Source organism: Mus caroli, unplaced genomic scaffold (assembly GCF_900094665.2).
Source record: "Mus caroli unplaced genomic scaffold, CAROLI_EIJ_v1.1 scaffold_16599_1, whole genome shotgun sequence".
NCBI classification, from domain to species: Eukaryota; Metazoa; Chordata; class Mammalia; order Rodentia; family Muridae; genus Mus; species Mus caroli.
In genome coordinates this window covers 2,486-18,907 of record NW_018390145.1, presented here as the reverse complement: position 1 = coordinate 18,907, position 16,422 = coordinate 2,486, and the positions used below count along the sequence as shown (strand labels likewise).

The window sequence follows — 16,422 nt, the reverse complement described above, 5'->3', positions numbered from 1 at the left end:
ACCTCAGTCATTTTATGCCTGGTGCATGTGGAGAATTATAAACCACAGAGTGTAGTAGTTATCAAGACCATCTTGAGAATTCCTGCTGTAAGGATCCAGGCTGTGAACTAGTACATCTGGAAACAACTCATCTTAACTTTGTCCCAGAACTAAGCAGCAAATAGCCACAATCTTTTTGGTTTGTTTGATTGTTTTCTGGCTTGCTTTTAGAAATTCGGGATAGATAGATAGATAGATAGATAGATAGATAGATAGATAGATAGATGATAGATAGAGCCTACCTCAGATTTTGGAGGTGGTGTTAAACCCACCATAGGAACATTTATCTATCTAAACACAAAGTCCATCCTGTCTTTTAAATTAATTTCCTTTAGCATTTCCCAAATAATGTGGATGATGAGTGGCCTCTCTCTCCTTTGACAGTCTACTTCACTAGAAATGAGTCACTTGTCAGAAGGCCCAGAGGCTGGTCTCAAATATGATTTAAAGTCTGGAAACAGGTATAGACAACTTGAAATAGAGGATGCCCTTGGGAAGATGTTATTAAACAAACAGAAAAAAGTTAGACATTTCCATCAGGTCTTGGGGTTATCTATTGCAGCAATTTTTACAGATTCCAGTCTTTAAATGAACAACAGTTAATGTTCATTCTAAAAATCAATAATTATTTTATTAGCTTCTTATTAAGGTCTGGAGCATACTTTATTTTATGCAGATATTCAGAATGGTATTGTGACTTCTAAAATTCACTGATATGGGCGTCAATTACCCATTTGTTGGATGATCAGTTGAAAAGGAATAACTGGCATTTCTAGAGTCATGAAGCCACCTGGAACAAATCTAGCAAAAAGGCTGGGTTCCTACAGGTCACATATTTAATCAGAAGAATAAAGACATTTAAGACAATCCTGTGATATTAGCAGGAGGAAAAACAGGGAACAGAAGCATTCTAAGTACTAAGGACACACGAAACCATGGAGCCACTGAAGCATCCAGATTCCTCTTATTCTAGAAAAAGTGCCCAAACCTTACCTTACCATAAGTCCTTGGGAAATGAGAATGGGGCTTTTAAACATTAATAGTAACATCCTGCATAGGTCTAAGTCCTGGAATCAGCTTGGACTGATGTAGAATAAAGCAGCCTGCCTGACAAACAGGCTGGAAAAGAAAAGGTAGAAGGAGACAAACTGACTTAACTGCTGCTCACAAGGTCTCATAGAGGCAAATGACACCATGACCTCTTAGATCAGAGAGTCCCTGCTCACAACTGTGTGCCCCAACCTACTGTATGCTACTGCATACAGACATATTGAGAGGTCATAACTCAAAAACTTCACTGATCTCAGGCCAACACCTAACAACTCATTACTCCCCTTCTTCCTCTCTCTCATCAGCAACCGTTAGTACTAGGCTGTTCTGTGCTCCATTAGATATGCTGATATCCCACCTTGGGGTCACAGATGATCTGAGTCATCCAAAGGGATAACAGACCCCGGGTACACACTCTCCTAGGGAGCATCCCAGGGTTCTACAGGGCACTGCTCCTGGCTGCAACCTGGTAGTTACATGACTTTTTCACACAAGAGTATTTTTCAGGACATCTTTTGGTAATTCTCTGGGGGCTTTATCTGAAAATGTTATACAGTTTGACTCCACACTAAGGACTATCTAGTAGACATTCATGCAAATGGAAATCACATAATGGTCACTATGAAAACTTAACATATTAAGATGTAGAAATTGAAGTTATAAAGCTTTGCTGTCAAATGCAGTTCTAGGAATTGTTGTATTATTCAAGATGCAGATAAGAAAGGAATATCAAATAAAGGAGGAGAGAAGGTAAAGTAACTAAATGTGAGAGATGCTGCAGGTGTTGACCCGCAAGGTTTCTCAGTTTCTACATATGATGTGGGGAAGGCAGACAGGGTCAGTTCAAGCCTTGGGCTTTGGGAATCAGCTGGGGAAATATGAATGAGTGGAATGAAAATCAGAGGAAGAATTTTGGTTAGGGGAATTTGGAATTCAATTTAACAATGCTGAGTGACAACAAGGGTAATGCTTGCATACATACATACGTACATACAGACAGACAGACAGACAGACAGACAGATACACATACACACACACACACATGCAAACTTGAAATAGTCAATTATAGTGCAAAGCTCAAAAACATTCTCCTTTAAATTTTTGCTTTGAATACCAGTTACCAATATCACCTGTCATAGCACACAAAATGTCCCAGAGGCCAAAGGAAACTGGAAAAATTTCAGGAATGTAATCTGCAACATTACCTGTGTCTATGGCTGCTTCATGAACCTCAGAAAACACTATTGCAAAATGTGCTGTTCGGATCCATGGCTAGGAGTACTGAGGCATTCTTCAAAAATTGTTTGCATCCTGGATACAAGTTTTTCTACCTAGGAAGGAAGAAATGGTTTTGAAGTATATTAAGGAAATCACTTTCCTCTTGATAACTGTGATTGGCACTCTGGGGAACGTGTCTGTTTCTGTGAATTATATGTTCAATTGGTGGAGAGGTCCTGAGAAGAAACCCATATACCTTATTCTGATCCACCTGGCTTTTACAAACATCCTAATCCTTCTTACAAAAGGACTGCCAAAGACAGTAGCAGCTTTTGGTTTGAGAAACTTCCTAGATGACATAGGCTGTAAGATAATTGTTTACTTGACAAGGGTAGCCCGGGGCCTCTCCATCTGCACCAGCAGTCTCCTCACTGTGGTCCAGGCCATCATCATCAGTCCCAGAGCATCTGGGTGGAGGAAGCTCAAGCCAAAGTCTGCATGGCACATCCTTTTATTCTTCCTATACTTTTGGATACTCAATGGTTTAATAAGTATGAACCTAATCCATTCCATCACAAGTACAGGTCTGAATATATCACAATTGAAGAATAGTGACAGCTATTGCTATTTTATGCTAGAAAGTCAGGAAATAAAATGGATTTTTCTCCCTCTCATGGTCCTGAGAGATGCAGTGTTTCAGGGTGCCATGGGAGGGGCCAGTGGCTACATGGTATTTCTTCTCCACAAGCATCACCAGCATGTCCTCTACCTTCAGAACTCCAAACTTCTCTACAGAACTCCTCCTGAGCTGAGAGCTGCCCAGAGTGTCCTCCTTCTGATGCTCTGTTTTGTTTTCTTCTACTGGACAGATTGTGTCTTTTCTGTAATTATAAGCATCTCTTCAAGAGACAATACATTGATGGCAAATACTGGGGAATTTCTTACCCTGGGTTATGCAACTTTTGGCCCCCTGGTGCTGATTCACAAGGATGGGTTTCTTGTTGAATGCTGGCATGCTCAGTGGGAGAAATTGAGAAAATGTCACTCTCATTTATATGTCCAATAGGTGTCAAAGAGATCTCAGTTCTCCAATATTGTGGGTAAGACAAAATTCCCCAAAGCAGTTTAAGCATGTGATTGTTCTCAGACAGACTTACAGGTGACTCAGAGCCTTGAAGTAAGACAGAGAAAGACCTTAGCAGATTACACTGATATAGATATTTCCTTCTCCACTTTCCACTCCTGCAGGGACTTTTACAAACTCTTCTATGCTTGTATTAATTTACTTGAATGAATATTTTGTCTCCATTAGTGACTGTGCAACATATTCATGTCCTGTGGCTAAAGAGACTGGAGAGAACACCAAACATCCAGTTGCTGACTGGAGTTAGGAAGATTGTTCTGAACCAATGTATTGTTTCTAGAAGTTGAACCTGGCTTCTCTGAAAGTTCAGACCATGTTCTTAGGTGCTGAGCCATTTCTCCAGTACTAAGAAAATAGGTCTAGCAAAGAGTTGTGGAACTGATTTTATGACCACCATGACTGGAAAAATGCAGATGAATATTGTAAATTTTAGCAAAATTCATAGTGTTGTAATCATGTTAGTTTAAGAAATGCTATATTTTGTACTTGATGATGTGCTTTCTAAATATTAATGCACAAGGATATTTTTGACTACTTTAAAATGTCTAAGTATCTATCCAAGGAAATATTTTACAGAATTATGAAAACATGACATGTAATGTGTGTTCAGTCAATAGGCGCCCATTGTACCAGTCACAGAACTTAAATGCCCTGAGTCATTTCTTTGGTTCTATATCCCTGAAAGTTCTCTGTAGGTATAAACACTGGAGATATCAGATAAAGTAGATAATGAATATTTATTTTATACTTGTTTATAGTTTCTATGCTGATTTTAAAATGTGGATTTTTCTTTTTTCAAAATGAATTAATATGCAGAAATATACAAAATAAATTTTAAATTTAATTTAAAATTAAAAATGATAGACAGGAGATGTATAATTGTTGATACAGCATGAACAAGTATGGTCTGGACTCTGAGTGGCACATATGGCTGATATTTTTAATTTCTCTGTAAAGTCAGTGCAGATTGGAAAACAATAAAATACAATCTTGATCAGAACATAAATTTATATTTTTAATACATAATAAAAATAGTAACAAATCTAAATATATAGGGGATAGTGATGACAATCTGTAAATGGAATTAAAAGTATGCCCTTCAGATACCTCACCAAAGATTTGACAATTCAATTAGTATAAACATCACCTCAGATTTCATCATTTCTTTATCTTGAATGCATGGAGCTGTGAGATATTATGCTAAATATACCAAGTCAACTGCATGTAGAAAAAGACCACATGAATTTACTAAGTGGAATCTAAATATAGAAGAGTATAGAACTTCAGTGCGTAATATACAGCATACAGTCTTAAGAAACTACTTCCATTTGTGAATCCTACTTTTGGCTAGTTCCCCATATAATCAGAAATATGAAGCTGTGGCCACTCAGAGCTTGACAACTTTCACCTTCAAATTGTTCCTGTCATCTTCTTATCCTAAGACTTTTCCTAAGACATTAAACACATCTGTTCAACCCATATATAGTAAAAAGTGTGCAAAGAAATGATTCCACCTAAATTGAGTTGAGTGAGCCAGTGTACATGAATCACCTGGGCACATCATCATTATAGGAGCATAGCAGACACAAATGCAGATGCATCACCAGCACATCTGGATCTAATGTGGTGACAACCCCAAAAATTCTGTACAAGGAAACATCCCAACCCTGTATAAAGCTATTACATCCCTTGTGTCTCCCCAAGATTATATGCAGCTGTGGCAGCAAGATATGAGACTAGAATCTCAGGTGCAGATGTGAAAACAGGCTCCAGGCCCCATCCACAACACACACACACACACACACACACACACACACACACACACACACTGGGCTTTAACTATTTCGTTGTCCCATAGGACAACGAAACATAGGACTAGTCCCATAGGACAAACTATTTCTCCATTCTGTTTATTTCAAATTGTGACTATAAGCAGTTTTGTGACTGTATTTTGTGGGACATATAGTCACTGCTTCATGGTGACAAATGGCCATGTCACTCTTGATGAATAGATTCACCACAATGTCCAATACTCCTCTGGTTCATACATTCTCTCCACTCTTTCCAAAATGCTCTCTTAATATTTTTAGATGCTGAATCCCAAGACCAAGTAGACCTCCAAGCTGATTCATAGTTGGGAAATAAGGGTTAAGGAGGAAACTGGAAACTAAGAAACGAGTTGGACTTTTATGTCGTTGGTTTTTTTTTTTTTTTTTTTTTGGTTGTTTGTATTGTCAGTTCACATGTTTCTTTTGAACAGTTAAACCCTAATGACTTCTAGGACAACTTCTTATTATCACTTCAAATGTGATAATCAAGAATGAAGCATATTCACCACCATGTTCTGCACAATTGTAGTCATTTTTCCCATTTATTTATTTATTTACTTTACATCCCAATCACTAGCATCCTTGTCATGCCCCACATGAAACACAGTCCCTCCCCCATCATACCCTCCCCTTCTCCTCTGAGAGGATGGAGCCCCTGGCCTCCACCCCAGGTATACTTCCACCCTGGCACATCAAGTTTCTTCAGAGCTAGGCACATCCTCTCCCACTGAGGCTAGAAAAGGCAACTCAGTTACAGGAAAGAGATCCACAAGCAGCCAACACATTTAGGAGCTCCTACTCCAGTTGTTGGGGAATCCATATGAAGACTGAGCAGCATATATGCTACATATGTGCAGGGGGGCTATGTCCAGCCTGCACATGATGTTTCTTTGGTGGTTCAGTCTGAGAGCCTTCAAGAGTCCAGGTTACTTGAGTCTATCGGTCTTCCTGTGAAGTCTGCCCTCTTTGGATTCTGCAATCCTTCCTCCAACTCTTCCATAAGACTCTCTGAACTCCATCCACTGTTTGTCTGCTGCTGGGTAACTGTCTGTAAACCTAACAGAGTACCATTAATAGTATCAGGAATTGGTGCTTGCTCATGGGATGGGTCCCAAGTTGGGCAAGTTATTGGTAGAACATTACCTTAGTATCTGTTCCCTCCTCTGTCTCTGTATATTTTGTAGACAGGAAAAATTTGGGGTCAAAAGATTTTTGGGTGAGTTGGTGATTCTATCACTCTATTGGGGTTCCTGCCTGACTACAGAAAGTATCCACTTCAGGTCCCATATCCCCAGTGCTAGGAATCTCAACTGAAGTCACCCTCATGAGCCTTCCTCATCCCAGGTGTCTGGCACCTTCTAGAGATACCCTCTACACTCCACCCTAGCTAGCTGCCTATTTTCATTCTTTCTCCTGGTAAGTTGACTCTCTCTCCTGTCTCTCCTCACATCAGATCCTGAATATCCCCCATTCCATCTCCCTTTCAGTGCTCTCCCTCCATCTACCTAATAGGACTATTTTATTCCCTCTTCTAAGTGAGATTTGAGCATTCTTGCTTGGGCTGTTCACCAAAGCTGCCAATTTTTAGCCACTACAGTTCTTCACGAGTTTAAACAGAAAAGCCAAACTGAACTTGCAGGAAGTGGGTTTGAACTGCTTTCTCTGCATTGAGCACTGTGCCTAGAGGGGAGCCAAGGCTGCCTGAGCTCCTTCCTGGTCCAAGAGTGAAACTCTGTAGACTAAACAAGAGATAAGCCAGGCTGTGCATCTCTGAAATAACACTTTTTTTCTAAAATAAACTAGGTTCATAACATTTTATAATATAAAGACCACTATTGTGGTTAGATTCTCTGTCAACTTATCCTAAATTAGAATCACCTGAGTGGGGCACCTCACTGGAAGAATTGTTCTGTCTTGATTGATGTGGGAAGATCCACCCAGCAGTGGATAGCCTCTAATGATAAGAACCCAGGTTAAAACTGTGTCAGAGTGAAGACCATCCTGCCTCATTCTTGCTTGCCTTCCCTCCTGTCTCTGAATTTATTTACTTGTTCCTGCTGCTAGGGATAATTCCTTTGCTGAGAGCAGAAACAGTGCCTTTCTAGGGAAGTTACAGGCTTCAGGAGCCACATTGGGAATGCTGAGGCACATGTCTCTGGGGTAACTACCAGTTATTGCCCCTAGTGAGACAGCTGTGTTAAGACTACTCTGATGGCTGAGTGTCACAGGCTCAAAGGCCTAATGGGTTCTCAGGTGCTCCACGGTTATTTAGTTGTTTTCACTGTTTTAACCCTGTTTTTAAATCTGGCATCAAATATACATATATATTATATCATTTATCATGTATAAAATACTTTTCAACCTCTTGGTTCTGTTCCTCTAGAGAACCATGACTAAAACAGCCACCTTTCCCAAAGTTTTCTGAAGAAGACTGTCTATCCAGAGACCTTGTGAGTGTTTATAGGGTATATTCACAGTTTTTCTTATGGAGAAGGCAATTTGGGTAAGAATAAGAGGTCAGTGCTCACCTGACACTATCTAAAGCCATTTCATTTTCTACATTTTCTCATATATTACTAAAAATAAAAGGGGTATGAAATTAAACTTATATAGATACAATTTTAATATAACTCCTGAATCTCACAGATGAGCTAAATTAACATATACATCATTTTTCTTATCATTTCATGGGTAAAGTAAAATCCCCTGAAGTTTCAGTGAATTTCCAGTGTACACTACAGTGCACACCACAGCCACCATGTGTGTGTGCACTACATCCATAGAATTACTCTACCTGTGGGTATCCTTGTACCTGTGACAAACAGCTCACCTACTCCCCGCCTCCCTGTCCAAGGGAAACACAATTTTTCTCTCTACCTTTGTGTGCTCCGTGGGTCAGAGATGTGACTACAGTTCTTTTCTTCCAGAAATTCCTAGGAAATTTTTGTTAAAGCATAAAAATGTGTCTCTGAACCACTCTGTTGACTCTTCCTGTCACCTCATTGTGGTCCAGGCTGTGAACATCAGTCCCAGGACCTCCCTATGCAGAAAGCTTAAGCCAGACATGGCAAGTTCTTGCCACTCTAATCCTCTTTTAGATCTTTAACTTTATGATGAGCTCCAAATATCTCCATTACATCAGTCAACAGCCTGAGCAGAACTGGAATTGGAATGGATTGTGTGTGTTGCTATGTGAATCAGTACTGTCTATCAGTCTTAGTTGTATTTAATTTCTCTGCAAATTAAAAACTTGGGGAAGCAGGGAAATCTCAGACATGGAAGAAAGAATCAGCAGACAGAATGAGGAAAGGCTTTTATTTGGAATGAGGACATGACTATACACACACAGTGAGGACACACACACACAGTGAGGACACATACACAATGAGGACCCACAGAGTGAGGTACACTCATAGTGAAGCACACATACAGTGAGGGCACACAAACAGTGAGGACACACAAACATTAAGGACACACACAGTTAGAACACACACAGTTAGGACACACACAGTGTGGACACACACACAGTAAGGATGCACACAGTTAGAAAACATACACACTGAGGAGACACACACACACAGTGAGGACATAGTGGGCCATGGGGCTGGGGTGGGGTTCCTGACAGGAGAAAACACATGCCAGACCTTAAGGCCTTTTGTCTATGAATCTGAATGTTTGACCCCTTTATTATCCATTTGTGGCCTCTCCATCTGTCTGCTAATCAGGGTCCTAGCTCCCCATCCTCAGCACCATTCTAACTCTCTCTCTCTCTCTCTCTCTCTCTCTCTCTCTCTCTCTCTCTGCCTACCTACCTATCTATCTCACGACTGTTCCTCCCTTTTTCTTTTCTTTTTGTAATGTAATTTTTCCGAGTCTTATAGGTTTGAGTGTTAGGTCAATGATACTCTACCTGTATAGCAATTGGAAATGTGTCCTCTAACTTCATGGCTATGGATTAGCCAACAATTACAGTTCAGAAATCAGAGCTGCATTTGGTGTTCTCATTCTCATAACCTGTTTCCTGATCTTTTAATCAAGTAAGTTTCATTTTATCCTCTTACATGTTCTAATGATTGGCCATAGCTATGTCTTTAAATAAAGTACAATAAAGTACTTGCACATTGGTAAAATTGTGACAATTACCTTAAGTGAAGTTCTAGAAGTCATTTCTTTTTCTATATTCTTATGTTCTCACCTGTAAACGATTAGTAATGGCTAACCCTGCTTACTCCAACCACAGACCAAAAAGGGAAACTTTTCAGTTTTCTTCCCAGACCTTTTCATGTGAAAAATCTTAGGGTGGACAGCACTGCTTCTGTGGGTCAGATCTCTCTTCAGAGCCCCTGAATGCTGTTATCAATGCCTGATATTAATAACAGTTCTAATAACCTTCTTGTCTTCAAAAGATAATCTACCTCATTGTCACCCTTGAGTCCTAAACCTGAAATGTTTCACTACCACAATAAATGCTAACACTAAATGTGTAACACTACATGTTAAAATATTTCTAAAAACTGGCTTTACTGTTCTTAGCCATTGTCCTGATCATCAAGGATGTTGATATTGCCAGATAACTACAGGCACACTGACATTTGAATCAGTTACAATCCATACCTGTTTCTTTGTGAACTAAAAATGTGTGTGTGTGTGTGTGTGTGTGTGTGTGTGTGTGGTTACTTAGACCTATACTCATCAAATCCAGATACTTAGACATATACATATATACACAATGTATATACACACACATATATAATTTGTAATATATGTAAATATATGTATATATGCTTGAGGGTGGGTTATTCAACAAATTGAAGTTTCCTGTTGTTCTAATATATCAAATCATTAAGGTAGTGAAGGCATTTAAAATGAGTTTGAAGAAAACAAAGTAGGCTGCTTGCAGACATCTCCTCTGTCTGGTCACCCAGATTTAATCCCACAGTCTCATCCCCAGATCTGCAGCAGAGCATCTGTGGCAGCCTTCCTTGTCCCTCTATTCCCATATCCTGTGCTCCCATCTCTGGTAAATGCCACATATCTTCCCCCCTCAAACCTTTCTTCCCAACTTGCAGTTTTGTCCCAAACTCCAACTCCAGCAGGCACCCCTACTATACAAGAACCACTGCGCCTAGGGCAACAAGTAGGCTGAAGGCATATCTACACCCCTTATACTGTTCCTGAGATAAAATCCTCTTACTCTCATCCCAGCTCTGAAGCAGGAAACCTAGTATGATCTCCCTTTCCTCTCTGACACTATCTATAAGAATTACAAAAACCTTTCCTGGCTGAGTAGGTCAGAAAAAAATTAGGCAACACATGGCCTCACTGCTATCCAATACTCCAGAGATGATACAGAGACCAAGGGATGAAATATAAAGATAAATACAAAAGTCATCACCTAGACCAAATCCAGTTACCTAGATGACCATGTGAAAACACAATCAATAAAATTCAGGGCAATAAATCTCTGCTAGAACCCTACCACAGCAGGGGATGAATATCTCAACTTAGCTGAAACACAAGAGACTATAAATCCATCTATATGAAGAAGATGGAGGTCTTTTAAGAGAAAAATGAATATGTTTCCAAAAGAAATCAAGGAAAACACACACACACACACATGAGAGAGAGAGAGAAAGAGAGAGAGAGAGAGAGAGAGAGAGAGAGAGAATAAATCCCTTTAACAATATAAGAAACACAAACAAACAGTTGAAAGACATGAATAAAACTGTTCAAAACCTGATAATGGAAATAAAACCAATAAAGAGAAAACAAACTTGGGAAATTCTGCAAATGAAAATTTAGGAATATTAACAAGAACTACAGAGGAAAGATTTACCAGCAGAATATAAGACATGGGAGAAAACAATCTCAGGTATTAAATATACATTTCAAGAAATGAATACATTGGTAAAAGAAAATGTTGCATCTAAAAAGTCATGACACAAAACATCCAGAAAGTTCTGGATGCAATGCAAAGACTAAACATAAGAATCATAAGAATAGAGCCAGACGTGGTGGCACACGCCTTTAATTCCAGCATTTGGGAGGCAGAGGCAGGCAGATTTCTGAGTTCGAGGCCAGCTTGGTCTACAAAGTGAGTTCCAGGACAGCCAGGGCTATAGAGAGAAACCCTGTCTCAAAAAAAGAAAAGAAAAGAAAAGAAAAGAATCATAAGAGTAAATGAAGGAGAAGAATCCCAGATCAAAAGCCCAGAAAATATTTTTACAATATCATAGAAGAAAATTTTTGTAACCTAAATTTACAACATTAATGAGATGTCTATCAAGGTACACAAAACATACAGCATATCGATTAAATTGTACCAGAAAGGAAAGTCCCCTAGTAATCACATAATAATCAGACACTGAACATATAGGACAATTAAAGAATATTAAAAGTTACAAGGGGAAAACATCAAGTAGCATATAAAGGCAGGTCAATTAGCATTACACATAACATATCAATGGAGACTCTAAAGGCCAGAAAGGTCTGGAAAGATGTCCTGCAAACTCCTAAAGACTCAAATGCCACTTCAGAATACTATATCTTGCAAAATTTTCAATTGTTATAAATGGAAAACAGTAAGATATCCCATGACAAAGTAAAATGTAAACAATATCTATGTACAAATCCAACAATACAGAAGGAACAAAAAAGAAGACTCCAACCTAAGTAGGTTAACTACACCCATAAAAACACAGGAAACAAATTATCTCACACCAGCAAAAACAAAATAAGGGGAACACACCTGTGCATACACACACCACCACCACTACCACCACCACCCCAACAACAAAATAATAAGAATCAACAATCATTCATCATTGATATCTGTCAATATCAATAGTCTCAGTTCTTCAAAAAAAAAAAAAAAAAAAAGACACAGGCTAACACAATGGATGCAAAAATCCAGGACCCATACTCCTGCTGTATCCAAAAAAACCTACCTCATTACCAAGGATAGATGTTACTTTAGAGTAAAAGGTGGTAGAAAGATAATCCTAAGAAATGGCAAGGTAGTATATCCATTTCAACAGATATCCAGTATATCTAACAAAATAGACCAAGGAAAAATTAATCAAAAGAGATAGGGAACGATAATTCAAAATCATCAAAGGAAAAATCCACCAAGATGGCATCTCAATTCTTAACATCTATGCCCAAACACGAGGGCAGCTACTTTTGTAAAATGAAACACTGCTACATCTTAAATCACATATTGATCATACACACATATAATGGAAAATTTCATTATCTCACTTTCACCAATGAACAGGTCATCCAGATAAAAACTACAGAGAGAAATATTGGAGCTAACAGATAGTATAAACCAATTGGACCTAACAGATATTTACACATTTTACCAAACAGGAAAGACTACTCTCATACCTCACAAAATTGACCACATCCTCAAACACAAAGTATGTCTCAACAGATAGAAGAAAATTGAAATAACACCCTGCATCCTCAACAGACCACTTCAGAGCACCCCCTGCAGACCACCACAGATTAAAGCTGGATATCAAAAACAACATAAAGCTTCTGAACTCCTGAAACTAAACAACTTTCTACTGAGTGAAAAGTTGGTCAAAGTAGAAATTAAAAATTAAAGATTTTCTAGTATTTGATGAAAAAGCATACACAACATATACAAACCTATAGGACACAATAAAAGTGGTACTAGTAGAAAAATTTATATCATTAAGTGCCTCTATAATAAAAATTTGAGAGATCTCATCCTAGCAACTTAGCAGCATACATGAAATCTTTTAAAAGAAAGGAAGGAAGGAAGGAAGGAAGGAAGGAAGGAAGGAAGGAAGGAAGGAAGGAAGGAAGGAAGAAGCAAAGAAAGTACACTAAAGAAAAGTAAATAAGAAATGATCAATCTGAGAGCTGAATTCAACAAAGTAGAAACAAATACGATACAAAAATAACTATCAAAACCAATGAAATGAAGAGTTGGTTTTTGAGAAAACTGACAAAATAAACAAACTCTTATCTAAATGAACTAAAAGGTGGAGAAAGACCAGTCAAATTAACAAAATCAGATATGAAGAGTGGGACATAACAGACAACAAGGAAATCAAGAGCTTCATAAGAGATACTTTTAAAACCTGTACTCCACCAAACTAAGAAATCTAAAAGAAATGGATAATCTTCTTGATAGGTACCACTTTCCAAAGTTACATTAAGATTGGTAAACAATTTAAATAGACCTATAACTCTTAGTAAAATAAAAGCCATCTTTAAAAGTCTCCCTTGCCTCCCACCCTCAAAAAAAAAAAAAAAAAAGCCCAGGGCTATAGTGTTTTAGTGCAGAATTCTAAAAGAATTTCAAACAAGAGTTAATGCTAATACTCCTCAAATTGTTTAACAAAGTAGATAGAGAAGGAACATTGCCCAACTCCTTTTATGAGGCCACAGTTACCCTGATACCTAAACCACATAAAATATCAACAAAGAAAGAAAATCACAGACCATTACAATGAACATAATTGTAAATATAAACAACACATTCAGAGGTATGTCCACTGCCACATGACAGAGGGCAGGTTGACAACACAATGCACAAGTATGTGGTGAAAAGCTAGGAGAGAAAGAGAAGAGTAACAGTTTATGCACTATGAAGAGAGGAAGAACTGGAAACACAAGGGTGGTGAAGAACAACCTGTTGTGAGTAGCCTGTACTGCCACCTGAGGCCATGGTGATTTTCCTGCCCATGCTGCTGCCAAGGGATATGTATGAATTTGTGACCCTACTGTGGTGGGGTTCTATGCTGCTGTCCTCCATAGCCTATGTTATCATCAAAAACCATGCAGGAATCATTTGTCTGAGCTGCCATCTGGGGTCATGGTGATACAAAAGGACTGAGCAGAGCTGGCCCTGCCCTTCACCAGCTACAGAACTTGGAAAGGTGTCACTGCATCTCAACTGCACAGAACTTCAATAGAGCTGGCCCTGGTGGCATAGGTACAGTTGAGCCAGCCTTCAGGGCATGATCAAGGTAGAGTTGGCCTTGTCCCTTGTCTAAGTGAATTGCCATAGCTAGCCTTAAGAGCATGAAAACAGGTGACCTGTCCCTGCCCCATTCACCAGCTGTAGCACTCAGGAAAGTGCGTCCTGGCCCCAGCCTGGACAGTGACAGAGAGCTGTCTTTAGTGGCATAGGTATGAAAGACATGGCCCCACTCCTTGCATGAGCAAAGTAGGAGAGCTGGCCATGATGACACAGCAGGAGAGCTAGTGGGTTGAAATACTCAGCTACAACTCCGACCCAGATCGAGGGTTTTAAGTTGGCTCACACAATCAGTGAACTACTGGAGCACTTTAAGGGGTCAGTCCTGCAAAAACACAGATGTATGATCTCCATAACAGTATGAAAATAGAATTTCCAAGAGGAGTCTCCAATCTTGATATGAATATGTCTGTTTCTATGAATTAATGTTCAATTGGTGGGGAACTCTTAAGAAGAAACCCATGTACCTTATTCTCACTCACTTGGCTTTTACAAATATCCTAATCATTATTACAAAGGACTACCAAAGACAATAACAGGTCTTGGTTTGAGAAACTTCCTAGGTAACATAGGCTGTAAGATCATTGTTTACTTAACAAGGGTAGCCTGTGGCCTCTCTCTGCACCAGCAGTCTCCTTACTGTGGTCCAGGCCATCATAATCAGTCCCAGAGCATCTGGATGGAGGAGTCTCAGGCCAAAGTCAGCATGGCACATTCTTTTATTTTTCCTATTGTTTTGGATACTCAACACTTTGATAAGTATGAACCTAATCCATTTCATCACAAGTACAGGACTGAATATATCACAGCTTAAGAATAGTGACAACTAATGCTATTTTATGATAGAAAGTCAGTAAATAAAATGGATTGTTCTCCCCCTCATGGTCCAGAGAGATGTAGTGTTTCAGGGTGCCATGGGAAGGGCCAGTGGCTACAAGGTATTTCTTCTCCACAAGCACCACCAGCATGTCCTCTACCTTCAGAACTCCAAGCTGCTCTACAGAACTTCCCCTGAGCTGAGAGCTGCCCAAAGTGTTCTCCTTCTGATGCTCTGTTTTGTTTTCTTCTGCTGGACAGACTGTTCCTTTTCTCTAATTTTAAGTCTCTCTACAAGGGACAAAACCTTGATGGCAAAAAAATCTAGAATTTCTGACTCTTGATTATGCAACTTTTAGCCCCCTAGTGCTGATTCACAGGGATGGGCTTCTGGTTGGATGTTGGCATGCTCAGATGGAGAAATTGATAAAATGTCACTCTAATTTATATGTCCAATAGGTGTCAAAGAAGTCTCAGTTCTGCAATACTATGCGTGAGACAAAATCCCACAAAGCAATTTAAGCATGTGTTTTCCACAGACACTCTTCTTGGTGACTCACAGCCTTGAGCCAAATGAGAGGAAGACCTTAGCAAATTACAGTGATGTAGACATTTCATCCTTGATTTGCCATTCTTGAAGAATTATTTTAAACTTTTCAATGTTCTTATTAATATGAATATTTTTCCTGTATGTATAACTTTGCAACATGTGTATGCCCTGTGTCTGTCCAAACTAGAAAAGATCATCAAACATCCAGTGACTGACTAGAGTTTTGGAGATTGTTCTGATCTGATGTCTGGCTGCTAGAAATTGAACTTGTATTCTCTAGAAGACCAGACAATGTTCTTAAGTACTGAGCCATCTCTCTAGCACTGAGAAAATGTGTCTAACAAGGATTTGTAAAACTAGTATTACTACTCCAATGACTGAAAGCATGCAGATGAAGTTTGTAAATTGCATAAAAAATCATAGTGTTCATGCTGCTTAATTTCTTAAATTCAATCTATACAATAAGATAGTGACATGATTCTAGGAATCTGGTGGACACATTCTGGAAAATAATTCTTGGTGTAATCATTGAACATGAAATTGTTAACTTGTTAGAAGTGCATTTATATCCTATTTATAAAAATGTCTCAGTTACATCTGATTAGATATGTGGGTGCTACATGGCTACACTTTACAATGATGAATAAGTTTTTATATTTTACTTGTTTGCACCATATACACAAAATATTTAAGTAAATGACGTGTATTATATTGTGCTATAGTCAATTAAATAGCTTGTTTTTCTAATATGTATCTTTTT

The 16,422-nt window shown here is 38.8% G+C and overlaps 2 pseudogenes; both read left to right on the top strand.

The window, feature by feature from the left end:
- Window positions 1-2,333: 2,333 nt before the first annotated feature.
- On the top strand, window positions 2,334-3,411 carry LOC110288507 (annotated as a pseudogene).
- Window positions 3,412-14,721: 11,310 nt separating this feature from the next.
- Window positions 14,722-15,440, top strand: LOC110288506 (annotated as a pseudogene).
- Window positions 15,441-16,422: the final 982 nt, after the last annotated feature.